The sequence below is a fragment of the Sphaeramia orbicularis genome, chromosome 4 (genome assembly GCF_902148855.1).
Source record: "Sphaeramia orbicularis chromosome 4, fSphaOr1.1, whole genome shotgun sequence".
Taxonomy (NCBI): domain Eukaryota; kingdom Metazoa; phylum Chordata; class Actinopteri; order Kurtiformes; family Apogonidae; genus Sphaeramia; species Sphaeramia orbicularis.
The window spans coordinates 16,996,935-17,014,494 of NC_043960.1; positions in this window are offsets into that span (position 1 = coordinate 16,996,935).

The window sequence follows — 17,560 nt, forward strand, 5'->3', positions numbered from 1 at the left end:
ATACTCCTTACATTGTATAGCTCCTATTTATACTATTTAGTATGGTATTACTTTTTTCCCCAGTGTTAATGGTGTAAATCCCTTTGACTTTGCTCTCATCTACAGTTTTTTGTTTTTACTATTTGGCTGTTTTTATCACCCATTGCTCACCCTTTTTAAATATTTTTTACAATTAATAATGCTCTTGCTCTGTGCTGCTGTAACACTAAATTTCCCTGGTGCAGGACTGATAAAAGATTATCTTATCTTGCTTCATCTTATGACTGTGGTCATGTTTTGCTGTTTTTTCTCAATAGACGAGCTTCGTGATGTGTGGATGCGAGTGTGTTACCTGAAATGTGCAAGCACAGGAGGTGATTAGTGGAACAACTGCTGACTTGCTGGTTAATAACAGTTTCCTAAATAATTAGCCGTAATGGCATCGCTGCCCCACCATTATTCTCATGTTGTCCACCTGTGGCTTTTGCCATTGAGATTGCTCAAGCTGACACTGGAGACTGCGGTGGCGTCACACCTGAATCTGAAAAACCAACGGGGATGGCACAATTAGCAGCCACATTAGCCACCCGTAGCATTGTTACTAACACTGGTTAATAACACATGACACTTTACAGCTGATTCAGTGAAACACAAATGACATGTATGCTACAGCTTACATTGCTGTTGATGCATGAAGCAGCCGCCATGATTTTTAATTTAGATTAGACTACACTTTATTAACCCCACAATGGGGAAATTCAACGGTCTAGGCAGCAACAGAATAAAGTGCAAGAAAAAAAAAGTGTACATGCATAAGGATCAGCAATGCAAATTATCGATTAATTCATTAATCATTAATTGGTTGACCTTGTCAATCGATTAACGATTAATTGATAAGCAGTGATTTTCCTCTGAACCTGAAGTTCTTTCAATGGGGTCTATTAGAATAAAAGCTAAATATTGTTTATATATGTCATGTAAAAAGCATGCCATATTCCTTAATGATTGATTTATTGTACCATTAGGGATACAGTACAGGCAATGACATTTATGTAGTTTACCAATAAATTCTGCAGAGAAATTTAATAAAATAAATGGATCTGAAGAGGGGCAGTTTAGAAGAAAGGTTCACATGTGGGAGGGATATCAAGGAGCGGGGAGATGCCGTGCCCCCCCACCCCCCTACCCCCCTCCATCCGGGACTGGACCGGACCAATGTAGGGATGTACCGCTCCCACAAATAGGCAACCTGGAGCATGTGGGACAAACAGACGGGCCGGGCTGTGATTCGCTCCACCATGTCCCTAAAGCGATTCCAACTCAATGCCACAATCCGGTTCCAGTTCCGGTCGCAGCGCAGACAGGTGTGGAACACGTGGACCGGACGACTCCCCCCAATATTCAACCACAGCGATGAAGTTTAGTTCAGGCAGTGGTGCCCCCTGCTGTCAACACCATCAATACGCAGTGAAAAAGGGCACTTAACCGGCAATTATTGTGATTTAATCAAGCAAATTCGTATCGACAATGGACTCTATGCACAGCCTCACTACTTCCTGAACTTCAGGTGGGTCCTTTATTTCCTCTTTCATTATTGGACACACTGATTAATCCAGGTGTGTCTGCTACTTCTTGTTGTGACTACTGATTAATTAGGCACACCTGTATTAATCAGTGTGTCCAATAATGAAAGACAGGAAATAAAGGAGCCACCTGAAGTTCAGGAGGTAGTGGGGCTGTGCATTCATTGATAGTCAATTAATTGTTTACATCCCTAATAAGGACAGTGAAAAAAAAAAAACAAGATGTTGCGAAATATGATGAAGTTGCTCCAACATCCAACTGTAAGCACATTCCAGTTGAAATTCCTACTGGAAACTGACTTTCTGCTCAGTGCTAATGGCATAAACCAACTTCTATAAACCACTGCAGTGGTCAAATATTTACAATTTGTTTCTCTGGCTGCTTGGGACTTCAGGATGTTTGGGCACATTTCTGTTGTGTCTTGGCCTTGACAGGTCAAAACAGTTTATTTGAAAGGCATCAACATACTTACAAAGTTTTCCTTGTTAAAAATTGCCCTACTTTAGATTCTTTAGAAAGTTTAAGGCCCACAGCATGTACTTTTCTACATTTTCAACAGGGAACCAAATACCACTGTGCTTGCAACTGGGACTTGTCTATTTCATTGATTATCACATTGAATTTCAGTACCTCACAAGCGGTATGGAAGAGAAATGAATCTACAAATTTTAATGATTACGAATCCCTGATTCCTCATACTTGCTGGAAAGTCTCAAAAATACCTGCATGAGTTCACTAGAAAAAAAAAATTTTAAAGTCATCTTCCTTGCATGAGTTATGTTTTTCCTCTCTGCAGTTGAATTTGTTCTTACTGCATTCATACTGTTCATCAGAACAATGTTGCTGCTGCAAAGATGTCACAGTAAACATGAAGCCACCAGGATTTAAAGGTCATTCTCCCCCATTGGAATTTGAGTGCTCACAGCTGGGATAGACACCAGGAAAATGTGAAAAATTTGTCTGCAGGTGTTTCAGAGACCAGGGGGATCAGAAGGGTCCGAATGCAATCTTTCTTGTTGTTATGATTACCGAGACAGGGACAGATAAATACAGATAGAGAAATTATAGTAGAAGGTTACAGCAGTTCAGGTTTTTAATAATAGCTACACAGCAATATAGATTCTCTTGGCTGAATTATTATTGGTAATATCAGGCACAGAGGATTTGGAGTAATGATAACAATAGTGCAGAGGGGAAAACGAGGGGAAATACCTCCTGCACATTCTTTTTAATAGACTTTAATCAAGTTACATTTCTTCTTGCACAATAAGCTATTTTTGCAGAGTCGATAAAAGGCGCTGCTAAATTGTTTACTTCCCTTGCAGGTAAATCATTTCAAAATTGGTTTGATATTAAGGCATATCCCTGAGAGCATGTACACTCAGGATCTGAGTGATTACAAAGCAAACTACTGCAACCTTGCTGGACTTCATAAGGACCTATGTACTCTTTCTAATTAGCTCTTTATTCCTCCAGGACATTAGATAATGGCCAGGTGTGAATGGAATTTGTAGGTGGATTTTTGCCCTGGGTATGTGCTGGATGCTATATGTGTTAGGTAAATGAATCCAGTTCATTCGTAAAGCTTCACAGTCAAGCGGGATTAAGTCATGTTATTAAAGAATAATCTTGTTTCTGCCCTTGGAAAGTCCCATTGGATCCCAAGGGTTGAAATACATGGGTGAATTATCATTGCCTACTACATACTAATTCTCCCTCTTTCCATTGTGATTGCAGTACTCTGTATTTACATTGGAACAAGTGGAAAGAAAAAAAAAAAAAAAGAAGAAGTCAGTATACGTGCTGCATTTGCATGGTTGCTGGGTGCTGATGGACTACTATTCCACAATACAAGGCATAATTCAGAAGCTGCGTATTCACAGCTGGAAAAACTGCAAGGTAATTGCAGAACTGCAGAAGCTAATTGATGAGAGAGCTCAAGGCACATCGGAGAAAACAAACTACACAACATTAAATCTTTGTAAAATTATCTTTGTAGTTTAGTAGTTAAACTATACATTGAAGAACGTAACCATGCTGCAGTGCTCAGTCCTGTCTCACTCCATCTTGTGCAGCAACTAAAATATTACTGAACTTGGTCGTGAACTTGGTGTCATGGTGACCCTGCATATTTTCCCTCTCCTCACTCTACAGGCTGGGACACATTCAGACAGCCTCAGGCTCTCTACACATGATCACTGGCAGAATCACTTTGCAGCAGCATGAACCATCCCTTTCCTACTGAGAGAGTGATAGCCTCACTGGTACGTTACTTTCAATGTTGAATACTGCTTAGATTTTTATGCCAGAGGCCTTTTAAATATTAATTTGCATGTCAATACAATTTCCAGACTCCCCTCCCCCCCTTCTTCTTTTTCTTCTTTTTTTGTCATGATACACTCATGTAGAATGTGAATATTAGGTGATGAAATGTTTCTTGTGCTTCTGCACTGCATAACCCTTGCACACTGAATAACATGAAATGTCACTACACAATGGTGGACCTGTTGATTGTGTTTCCACACACTGTTTTGTTTGATAAATGACCCAAAAAGTATGAGGACTTTATAAAATCGAAACCACCAAGTTATCAGGACATTGACGTACATAAATGTAACGTTATATTTTATATTGTTATATTGTGGGATGCACCCCGCTCCTAGAATCTGCACCAGAGAGTTTCCTTTAAGCCATGTTGAGCTAGGGAAGAACTGGGGAATGGACTATGTTTAGTACTTCCATCACCACAGTGACTGCATGACGCTGTGGCTGTAAGTTTGTTGCTGTCAGTTGCATATGTGTGTGTGTGTGTATGTGTGTGTGTGTGTGTGTGTGTGTGTGTGTGTGTTTGGGGGGGGGGGGGGGTAGATGGATGTAGAGTGGAAACAATAGATAGTAATACATAATGACAGAGTAGCTTGGATCTGGTTTTTATCTACTGTGATTGGAAATGTATTTAATTCATAAAATCCATAATTTTGACTGGTTTAAAAGTAATTACAATGACTGGACACGATACCGATTAACTTAATTGCGAAATACGACTGATAACACAAAATCATAATTCATGAGCCTCTCTAAAACATATTTTATTGCTCACTATATGGGGAACTGTTCACTGTCTATTCTAATTTGATTTTCCTGTGTAAACTGTCTTGAGCTATATGAATAAAACTGAATTAAAATAGTGTTTTCTCATTTAAATTTTTACTTTGCTGACAATCCTAAAGGAGTTTGTAAAATGTGTCCAGTCTGTTGTGGTCTGCCTCAGGATCCACAATTTGTATTCAGAACCGTTTCATTTAGAGATATCATAAATTAAAATTCTGCATTTGAACTCAACTCTACCCAGTACAATCATTGTCTGTCTGTCTCTAATTGTATAACTCAGACAGAAAATACCTACGTTCACTTAGATACACTGCTAGTGTGCATGCATTATGGGTTTTAGAGAGGTCATATAGAGTTGCTATGACGCAGTACTGTTCTACTATGGATTCTTCAGAGCACATTCTGTATTTCCCCTTCACCTTCTGTATAATGTCATCTGTTTTACTGAAACCTTTGAGAGATGATTTTTACTGAAGGACTGGTGCTGCTAAAGGATGTTTTTTCCACTCTAAGGCATGGTGCATTACCATAGCTGGTCTCACTTTGCAGCTTGCAGAATACATATTTCCTACTGTCAATACACTACCAGGTGAATGAAGGATGGTAGATTTAGATATACAGAAACCGTGCAGGTGAGTCATTATTATGGAGGAGGTACATTTTCACCCTCATTGCACATTTGTCTTGTTAGATGTTCATCAATAACAAACAGTACTAGGAAAGTAGTTTGTCAGTCCAATAGCACTGGTCTTTTTTCATACAGCATCATTCCAAACTTTGGTGCAATGCGTGCCCTCTTCGATGACCCATAACTCCCAACTAAACCAACCTTGCAGAAGGAGTATATGAATCATAACAAGACATCAAGTAAGATTTATGCGCACCACAGGGATATACAGTATACAGACACCACAACAACATATTAATTTTGTGAATTATTAATTTTAAAGTATACGCCCGCTGAACCACATGTGAAAAACTGCAATATCTATTATGGCTTCTCGGTGCTCTGATGGATAAAGTACAGACTCTGCCAGAATTATTGCTTCACAGTGTTCAACACTGCAGGGACCTCTAAAAATAAATGAGCAAGCAGACTGTAGGAAGTGTCGTTGGGTGGCTTTTTAATCAGCGCGCTTCGTATTATACCGTAGGTTTCAGTGTTTATCAGTGTGTCTGTTATTGCCATATACATGGGACTAGCACTTTAATGTCATTTATAGGTAAACAAACTTCTGACATTTATTACTCGCCATTGTTATATCCAATTATTAGGGATGGATGGAGATGTGGCTCGCTGATAACTAGTATGCTGTGTAATATCCAATATGCTTTGGATTTGATAATTATATATTTTTTTGTATTAGCATGCCAAAGCTCAGAGGGAAAAAAAAAAGTGTTGACTGTTTATGTCTGTAAAAGTCATAAAATAAGATGAAAAAAGCACAAATGTGGAGTATCATTAATCCCTGATGCCTACGACTATTAAAAAAAGTTAAACAAATATTTGAAAGCAAAACAGAATAAAAACCAGGCACAAAAGTCAGACGAAGAGGAAATGAAAGCAAAATGATAAGAGGAAGAAAGAGTATAAACAAGACAAAAGACAAAAGGAGAAAGAGATGAAGTAGGAAAAAAAAAAAAATCAAGGAAGATGGATTTGCTGCAAAAAGAGACAGAGGACAGAAGAGGGAGAGGATAATGACAGTGAAACAAAGGAAATTCAGTTACAGGTAAAGGGGAAAGGACGGAAGAAAAGATGAAAGAAGAAAAATGGACAATTAGAGGAAGGAGGCACCACGGGGGGACTGAGTAAGAGAGTAAAGAAAGGAAACAGGAGGACGGTAATGGAAAGAACAAAGGTAGGATAAAAAAATAAAAGGATGAGGAAGAGGAGGACATAACCTAGCGAAAAGGTCAAAGGTGGTGGACACTGACGGATTTGACATTTTGACTGACCTACTGGGATCGGTACTATATTCTAACATTCTAACATTTTCATTTCAATCATTTCATTCCTCATGGTGTCATTATTTTCCGTTTCTGATTTAATAACTGCTTAAAAAATGCAAATCCTCTATGTCGGACTCACCCACCCCACGTGTGTGATGATTACCGTGTTGCACTGTGGTTATTGCTTGTGTGAGTTCACAGTAGCAGTGTGTTACTGATGCCCAGCTGTTCACTGGTACAAAGAGTTTAACTTTCATTTCTTCAATCATGAATGTAATTTGTAATAAAAGTGAAGAGCTAAATGTCAAAAAAAAAAAAAAAACAGTGAACATCCTTTTTTTAAAAATATAATTACACTGAAAATATCAGTTAGTCTGTAAATGCTGCTAATATGATGGCAAATTGACCACCAGATCCTTGCTCCTCCGGTTTAGGTTTTTGTTTTGTTTTTTTCCCCTCAGCCGTTCACTTTAAACACAGAAACTTGTGCGTAACTTATCATCTGAATGAGCAATAGCACCTGGTTGAACTCCAAAAAGCAGTTACATGGTCAAAACTTGGTAAAAACAGTGGAAAAATAAATACATAAATAAAGGAAAATCACCACCACACTGCAAACAACGGTAAAAGCAAAAAAAAAAAAAAAAAAAAAAAAAAAAAGGAAAATGGTGTACAAAAAAAAAAACGCAGACCATCTACTTTTATAGCAAGTCCATTTCATTCACTGCTCTGTGTTTTGTCCCCCATTACATGGATGGTGGTGGGTGGGGGTGGTACACAGAGCATGCTCAGATGTCTATGGAAAACAAGGTCCATTCTATCAGCTTGTTTTAAAAATTTTCCTATTGAGTAAACTGTTGAATTTTTATGAATATTTAAAATAAACCATTCAGAACGCTCACCACAGACACGTCAGGGGTTAAAAGGTTCAAACTGTGGACATGGTGGATGATAGTAGTGGACGTAGGGGATGAAGAGACTTTAATCTGTCACAAAGGTGAACTGCAGCAACAAGTTATAAACTTTAGGTACCTCAACTGGTTGGTTGGGGTTGTCGGTATTCTTTACATTATGTGGATCTGACCATAACAAAAGTGTTTTGTTTGTTTTTTTGTAATCTTATTTATGACCTAAAATACCATTTTTGTGTGTAGGAAATGTAAATGGAGAAGAAAAAAAAAATCTGTTTTGCCAAATATCTGCATTAGTGTGGACATGGCATGTAATATGATCTCAATGGAATTTTTAAAAGACCAATATTTTCAGAGTTTGATGGCTCTGCTAAGTAAAAGGACAATGAGTTCTTCACACCACTTTCTTGTGTAGTTCCAGTATCACAGCAGAAGAAGGGTCACAGGAAATGTTTGCATTAACAGCATAACTTTACTAGGTTAAACTGTAGTTTTTTCAATGCTGTAAGAGCCATACTGATAGTGCTTACAATGGTTTAGTAGTGTTCCTTTAAAAATGTTGAACTGCTCTTTTAATCACGCTGCTGACGACATCACAGCCACTTAGCTCTTAGACCAGGTTAAGCAGCAAGACAGTTTTTTGACCGATATGCCTCGTTGAGCCAAGAGTGAATCTTGTAACTGATTTTTTTTTTTTTGCTTTTTCAGTTCAGTACTTTTTTGAACAGAATTTCTGCCTTGGAAGAGTCTTTTCATGTCACACTCATTGTCAAGACGCCTACTTAATAGTAGTGGTAATGTGGAGTACTGGGTGGACGAAAGATAGCCGCTACAAATGCTCTTCAGTAAATCCTTCACAACACTGAAAAAAAAAAAAAAAATCATACAGGGTTCCAGATATTCACTAATGCCATATAGAGTACATACCATGGTTTAAAGAGATTAATTAATGTATTGGAGCATTCTAGTGAATTTACACACACACACACACACACACACAAATGCCAGCGACTACAAGATCCTATTTATACATTAATGTTTGCCATAGGTCCCAATTTAAAGTGACACACACTGTGGGAGGAGTAAGGGCACTCTGTCAGGATGGATTCCAAACGGAATACTTTTTACTTTCAGCAAGTGCTGCAGCCACCTTTACCCAGACCGTACTGTTGCATGCAGTAAGCGTACAACAGGGACATACTTCATCACAATACGGAGTGAACTTAGACCCTCATACCAACACCTACTGGACTTTAATAGCTTCACACTTACATGCAGGGGATTGGGGATAGAAATGGACCTGCATAGCATTACAGCGTGCACAGTACAAAATGTGACAGGATGTGACATTGAGGTATATTTGGTATAACGTATTTAACTTTTTTTTTTCTGACAAATTAAATACTATAGCTATAAGTGACTTTAGCATACTGTGTTCAGCATTCAACTCAAACATTTTACATCATGTACAAGTTAAAAAGACTAATTTTGAATGCTGTAAAGGCCCCTCACCCACCCCTTTTGACAATGACGGCTGCCCTGCACCTCTATCCCTGTTGTTCACTGATCCTCTACCAGTATCATCTCATCTATCTTCTACCATCTGCCCCCATGACCATGCACTGACCCCGAAAGACCTGAAACATGTAGGTCAACATTGCCGTCCAATTTTGATGTGTCAAATGGCTCAGGGGGTAGAGCAGGTCATCTAATATCCAGAGGGTTGGCGGTTCCGATCCTGCTCCGTCACGGTCATGTGCCATTGTGTCCTTGGGCAAGACACTTCACCCACCTTGCCTCCAGTGTCACTGACATGGGCGTATGTGGTCAGAGAGGCTGTAGATTACTGCCAACAGTGTGTGATTGTGAGAAGTGAATGAATAATGGATTCAGTGTGAACTTTAAGTACGTAAAATAGAAAAGCGCTGTTTAAATCCAACCCATCAACCCCAGTTTGACCTTAAAAATGGAGGCACAGGTTAACACTTGAAGTTGTCCAAGAGCTTCCAAGCTGCACTTAAATCACAAAGCTGAATGAAATCCAATGATTTTGTGAAGAGTAATTGTGTCGATGCTTTTGCCAAATTCTAAATTTAATGCAACACCTGAAGAACATCCCAAGGTGCACTTAAAAACTAAACATGACGGACATCAGACAAATTAGTGATGAATAATTGTGTTGATAAACTGAAGGAGTTGATAAATATGAAGGAGATCAAAAATCGAAAAACTAAATAAAAAAAACAAATTTGCATTGCATCAGGTCAACTTCTATCTATTTCTGTATTAGAGGTAAATAAACCCATTGAACGCCACAAGTTTTTTGCAACCAGGCTCAAAACGACACTCGGTTGGTTTCATCACATCTTTTGTTTTAATATTTATTTGCGATTAGAATGTCTTTGAACATCTTGTTTCAGAGAGAAACACTGAGGAGAAGAAACACAAAGACAATAAACAAGGAATTAATAAAACCAGTACTGGGAATGATAAAAAAAAAAAAAAACACAAGTGATAAATAAATATATAATGAGACTTTTAGATCTTCAAAGGGAATGCAGGTCTCTAGTTTGGAGGCAGTTTGCAGTTTATTCCGTTTAAAAAGGAGCATCGTCCTTGAAACCAGTTCATTACATTCTGTCTGTGCATGAGGGCTATCTAAGGTTAACTATTGGGTTGTTTACCTCAGTTATTAGCTGTATACATGAGGAAAAAGATGGCAGCTTCATTCAAAGAGCTTTAGAAGTGAATACTGTGAGATGTTATAAATCCGACGTCCTTATAAATACTAGAAGAATAAAGTTAACTGAAAACTAAATGATCACAGAAAGAGTGGTAAGTGGTCTTAGCTTTGAAGTGCAAATGCAGACTGAAAATAGGATGAAAGCTGACATTTATATTAAAAGTCTTTATTTTACTTTTAACACAACAAGTAAGATGATGTAGATTCCCTTTTTTTGGTTTGTTTTTAGCTGTAATCATATAGACAACTAATGATGTTTTTGTCAGAGGTAGTGATGTCTGATACCACAGATTTTCTTTCCAATCCGATACCAAGTAAAATTCAGGCTGGTATCGGCAATACTGATCCGATACTTTGTACAAATGAACTTAATGTCTGGAAAATCTAAATAAATAAATATTGTGCAGGTGACAAACTGGAAGAAAACTCCAAGGCACTCTCTTTAAACATTAAGATGCCTTTATTACAATATTATTGGTCAGGTTCTACTATATAGGAACCTACAGTTTTCCAGGCTCCTGTTTGACTTCCTGATGAAGGCTTGAAGCCGAAACTAGAAGTGTTTTTTAAGGTCTAGATATGCCCATGCCATGGTAATAAAGGCATTTTAATGTTTAAAGGGAGTGCTTTGGGGTTTTCTTCCAGTTTGTCATCTACTTTATGAATCCCTTTTTACAAAGAGCACCTTGAACAAACTCTTTTTTGGTCCTAGAAGCATTCCTTCCCATGAATTTATAAATATGGTGTACTTCAAATCATAACTTCATAAAGAATACAAGACATGAGAGTACTTATTGTTTAATTATTGAGAACTATTATAAAAATGAAAAGTTGCATATTAATTCACGTTACAAGAATGTGTTAACGTGAAACATGAAAATACTGAACATGAAACACTTCAACAAAAGCATCAAACATTGACACTTTCCCCTCAGTGACCAGTTTGTGTTAAGGGACAACAGCACATTTACCGTTTTCCCTTTAGTCTGTTCCATTTTTTGCTCGGTGCAGACTGAGTCAGAGTTGACTGACTGAGAAGCGTGACAAATATACGACACCGACTCCATATGCACCAACAGTATGAGGATCATAAGCATCTCATGAATGTGAATATGTGTAGATGTCATGGCCCGGCAGCCAATAAACCAGCAGCAGAAATAATAAAAACACCACTTAAATGTTGTTGTTTACCTGAAAAAAAGGGTTAACTAACAGCAAATAAACCTGTCAAACCAGCCATGTAAATGTGTGTGTGCAGTTGAATATGAAGCTCATTTTAACACAAAATACAAGGTGTAACTCAAAGAATCACCTTATAATCACAACCGATTCAAGAGTTGAAATGCTACAACACAAAACTTAACATAATAGAACTCCTCCTGTCCATGAAAAAAAAAAAGATTGATGGTTTTGGTCCATTAAGCCACACTGGGGAACAATATATACAGTCGCGGTATAAAGTCCCACTTGGATCTAGGAAACTGGCAAACCAAGAATGAAACTCCAATGAAATCCATCCAAACCACAGTCATATGAACTAAAATATGGAAACCCAGTAAATATACTAGACCAACTCCATATGAACAGTCTGAGCATCATAAGTGTCTTATGAATGTGCACGTGTAGATGTCATGGCACGGCGGCCAAAAAAACAGCAGCAGAAATAATGAAAACATCACCTAACTGTTACTGTTTACCTGAAAAACAAGGCAACTAAAGATGTCAAACCAGCCATGTAAATGTATGTAGGTGTGTGCGCAGTTCCACCAGTATCACCCGACTAACAGAACTGACCAACCAAGAATTAAACTAAAGAAACCACAGTCACATGGACTAAATGGTGGAAACCCAGTAAGTATACTACACCAATTTCATATGCACAAACAATTTGAGCATCATAAGCATCTTAGAAATGTGAACATATGCAGATGTCATGGCACAGCGGCCAAAAAACCAGCAGCAGAAAAAAGGGCAATTAACAACAAATAAACATGTCAAACAAGCCATGTAAATGTGTTTCTGTGTGCAGCTGAATATCAAGCTCAGTTTAACACAAAATATAAGGTGTAACTCACAAATCTGAACCAATACAATCAGTAAATTCCACCAACATAATCCGATTCTGAGAAAAACTAACAAACCAAAAATTTAACTCCAATGAAATCCCTCCAGACCAGTCATCTGGGCTAAATGATGGAAAACCAACAAACTGAGCTTCATAAGCATGTTAGAAATGTGAACGTGCAGATGTCATGGCACAGTGGCCAATAAAACCAGAAGCAGAAATAATAAATAAGAAAAAATACAAATAAACATGTCAAAAACCAGCCGTGTCAATGTGTGTGTGCACAGATGAATATGAAGCTCATCTTAACACACAATACAAGAAAGCTTAACTAATACAACAGTTGCAATGCCACAAGACAAATAGTCCTGTCACTGATGACCAAAAGTATCAATATTAAGTCACACTGGGACACAATACCCAGCCAAAATCATAGAAATAAATTTAAGTATTAAAGACTTTACATAAACAACTAATTCCACCAGACCCATCTGATTTAACAAAACTGACAAACCAGAAAAACTTATGAAACCACAGTCTAGGGACTAAACAATGGAAACTCAGTAAATATACTAGACCAACTTATCTAAGAATAATGTGAGCTTCATAAACATCTTATGCATGTGAACATGTGTAGATGTCATGGCACAGCAGCCAATGAACCAGCAGCAGAAATAATGAAAACACCATGTACCTGTTGTTGTTTACCTGAAATAAAGAGCAGCCGTGTGTGTGAGTGAGAGAGAGAATATTGTATTTTAACAGACAAGATAGAAATAAGAAAGATTTAATTTAAAGACTCACCACCAGTGCAAGAGTTGAAATGCCACCACACAAAACTTAACACAATGACAAACAGTCCTGTCACTGATGACCAAAACCATCAGTATGACATCACACTGGTAAACAATATCCAGTCCCAATCACAGAAACAGATGCAAATATGAAAGATTTCCCACAAATTCCATCAGTACCATCAGATTCCAACAAAACTGACAAACCAAGAATTAACATATATTAGACCAACTCTACACGCATCCAGTTTCTTCAAAAACTTAGAAATTTGCACAATTTCAGCGGTTACAGTATGAACACGTACAACCACAATCACAGAAACCGATGCAACTATGACTTTACACAAGGAATTACTCGAATAAGAACCATCTGAAGAATTTTATATCCAATTCAGTGTCCAATCCATCCAAGCTACAATCATACGGACTAAAACAGGGGTGCTCAACCCTGGTCCTCGAGAGCTACAATCCTGCATGTTTTAGATGCATCCCTCTTCCAACACACCTGATTCAAATGATAAGCCTATCGTCAAGCTCTGCAGAAACCTGATAACGACCGTCAGGTGTGCTAGAAGAGGGACACATCTAAAACATGCAGGATAATAGCTTTTGAGGACCAGGGTTGGGCATCCCTGGGCTAAAATATGGAAATCCAGTAAATATACCAGACCAACTCATCTAAGAGCAAACTGAGCAACGTGAGCATCTTAGAAATGTGAACATGTGCAGATGATGTCATGACACGGCAGCCAATAAACCAGCAGCAGAATTAATGAAAACACCACTTACCTGTTGTCTACCTGGAAAAAAAATATGACAAACCAGCCACATGAATGTATATGGGCAGAAAAACCAGCTGTAGCTCAAACAATCTCCTCACAATCAATGGACTTAGCCTAAATACTCCCATCAGAATGAACAAAAAGCACTAAACCCAACAAATATCCTGTCCCAATCACAGAAATAATGCAAATATGACTGACTTTACACAATCAAATTCAATCAGCACCACCTGAATCTAACAAAAAAAAAACCTGACAAAAACAGCTGTAATGAAACTAAGGAAATCCATTAAAAAATACCATCATATACCACACAATCAGCTTCCAATGTCTTCATTTAATTAAAACCAACCAGACTGAAAAGGTCCAACATCCCAACTCATTTAAGAAGGACAGGATGAGAACTTTACAGCAACATAAGAGGACCCTGAACGCAGCGTCAGGAAACAACAGGATAGATAATAGGAAATAATACTGAATAGAAGAGATCCAGTGTACCTTGTGAAAATCCACGTGCAAAAGAGAGGGATGTTTTTAGACAATTTATGTAGTTTTTCAGTCCGGTTTTATTTCAGTTAAGCTCTAAAGTGCTGAAGTAGTGTTATGTTGACTTATTTTTAGTTAGTTTTGAGGTTTTATGGTCAAAGATTTGATTTCTAAGACATCACATATCTAATATTATGTCCTGTTTTGCTTCATTTTGCACAGTTTTTTTTAGTTTTTCCATTCTGTCTGAGTAGTTTACCTTGGTTCAGACTAAATATGAAGATACTTCTAAGTTGAAGGAAAGTCTTGGTGACATGTGATTTTGCTAAACAAGACGAACTTGGGTTTTTTTTAGATTTAGTTTTATAAAGTTGGAGTCATCTCATGCGCATACACACACACACTCATACTGTTGTTTTATTATGTTGGTGGATGAGGTTGGAGTGGGTTTGTGCAAAAAATGCAGAATATGATGATGGAAGGATGAGTCACAGCAGCCGATGAGAAACAGGACAAAAGATGGAGAAGGATTGGACTCAAAGTAATAGATTAGACCAGGGCTGTCGAACTTATTTTCGTTTAGGTTCCACATACAAATATGAACTAAAGTGGATCAGACCAGGAAAATAACAGTGAAAAAAGTACAATTACATTATGAAAAGATTTAAGTAACCTTTTAAAAAAATGTGAACTACATTAACGAACATGAATAAACTGACATTCCTTGAGAAAAATAAGTGCGAATTTCACAATATTATGTCTCAGTTTACACATGTACATTTTAACTTACAGATCACACTGGATCTACAACCACACAAAACATTTAATAACAGGCAGAATATTCTTATTGATATTACTATTGTCTCAAGTGGGTCAGACCAGTAAAGTAGTATCATGATTAAAACTGTTTATTTTTTAGTGCAAAAAAGTAAAATTAGATTTTTAAAAAAAAACTGTTTACATTTACAAACTATCCTTTCACAAAACAAAAAGTGAATAACCTGAAATAGCCTATATAACTTTTTACTAGGGGTGTTAGAAAATATCGGCTCTGCAATATATTGCGATATTTCATTTCACAACAATGTATCGATATTAAAAAGTACTGTATTGATATTTTTAGGTATTTACTCACATGTAGATATGGCAGAGGTTCATTCTTATTTTTGGTTTTCTTTGTTTATGTCTTATTTCTTATTATTTAACACTGTTTTATTTAATAATGGTTATTTGAAGCATCCTAAAAGCACTTTTTACTGTCTGAGAGGCAGATGTTAGTTCCTTTGGTAGGACAAACATAATGTTATGATGTTAGTTATGAACTAATAGAATATGAACATTTGAACGGGATCTTAAACTGTAATGTCTGTAAAACATAATTCAAGTTTTAACACAGGAAAATTTAAATATATACATGTGTTTAGTATTTGTGCATATTTCTGGTGCAATTAAATTCTTCCAGGAAATAATCATTATAAAAAAGAAAAACAAAAAATTGCCTTTTTAACAATATCATGATATATCATTATATATCGTATCGTTATCCTAGTATTGTGATTTGTATCATATTGCCAGATTCTTGCCAATACACACTCCTACTTTTTACATTTCATAAATTCATCTCACGGGCCGGATTGGACCCTTTGGCAGGCCAGTTTTGGTCCATGGGCCATATGTTTGACACCCCTGGATTAGAGAGAGGAAGGAACGTCTTCAATCCTGTCATAATTTAACAACTAAATATTTAAAACCAGGCACGTGAACACATAGGGCCCAAAGGGGGCTTAAGCCCCTGCCCGTTTTGCCTCGTAGAAAAAGTGCCCTTTTTACTTTTAAAAATAAATAAATTCCTGTTCTGCATAGGAATGTAAAAGAAAACGGCTGTATAAAAACGCCACTGTTATCTACCGTACACATTTCCTTGTAATAGCGTGTCATGGTATTGTATGTGTATAGAGCAGGGATTAAAGCAAAAATTTTTCATCTGACTGAAAATTTTCTTCTGGTCAAAATCATTGGCCACTATTAAAAATGATGCAATACAATACTACTATAGCGTACAAGTTTATTTAGTCAAATTTGGCAATACTGTAAAACACACTGAATGGGAGAGTGTACAGGTGTAGAAGACTAGTAACATGGATAGAAAAAATGTCATGAGTGGTATTGGTGGGGGTCCTCCCCCGGAAAATTTTTAAAGCTTCAGGTCAATTTTGGTGCTCTCTGGTTAATTTTAAAGGGTATGAAAACCTTTGAAGCAAGTGAAAATAATAACTAAAAGAAAACCTTACTGCAAAAAATGAGTGAAAAACTTTTTATTTAACAATTTAGGAACTCCTAAAACATAACTCCAACAGCACATGAATTTTGGGGAAAATGTCTGTGTAAATGTAACCCTAACCAACTAATCTTTTATTTTTTCTGCTTTTTGGCACTGAAACCAAAAGTTTCAAGCTTGGTCATTCCGGATGTATGCTTCTGTTTTTTTCCAGAGACACATGGCACATTAGTAGAACTTTTCACTTTGGCAGTAGAGGTGGAGGTTGTTGCAGGGACAGTGGAGCTTGGAGCACTGGAGGTGGAGGCTCGTACTGTACCACAGAGAGAGAAATAAGATGCTAAACGGGTCAAAATAAAGCACTTATGCAGTCGGGCGCGTAACCGCGTAAGGCCGCGGCGCGCACAGCCGCACGCACAGGAAGGGCACATACACACAAACACACACACTAGTCATATACCGGCAAGAGGAGATAAGCTATTAACCCAAACATGAAGGTACATGTAGATCAGTTCTGTCTTCTTCCCTTTTCGCTGTGGTTCTTTCATAATGAAAGCTACTTGTTAGCACTAAACTAAAGTTAGCGTCTGGAGGCTGAACTTCGGTAAAGCTGAACTTGTTCATGTGTTTCTGAGGCACATAATGAGCAGCGTTTCCTTCCAAAGATAAACAGTCATCAATCTCTCCTCCCGACATAAAAATAAAGAAGTCATCTTATTATCATCACTGTTAAACCTATCAGCCCCCTGTGCCTGTGTTAAACACCTGCAGACCGGAGCGCTGCAGATTCAGGACAGCAGACCCAGGACAGGATCGCGGTGCCGTCTGGACTGGGGAAGTTACTTCAATATGACTTTTTTCCCCCCTCAATTTT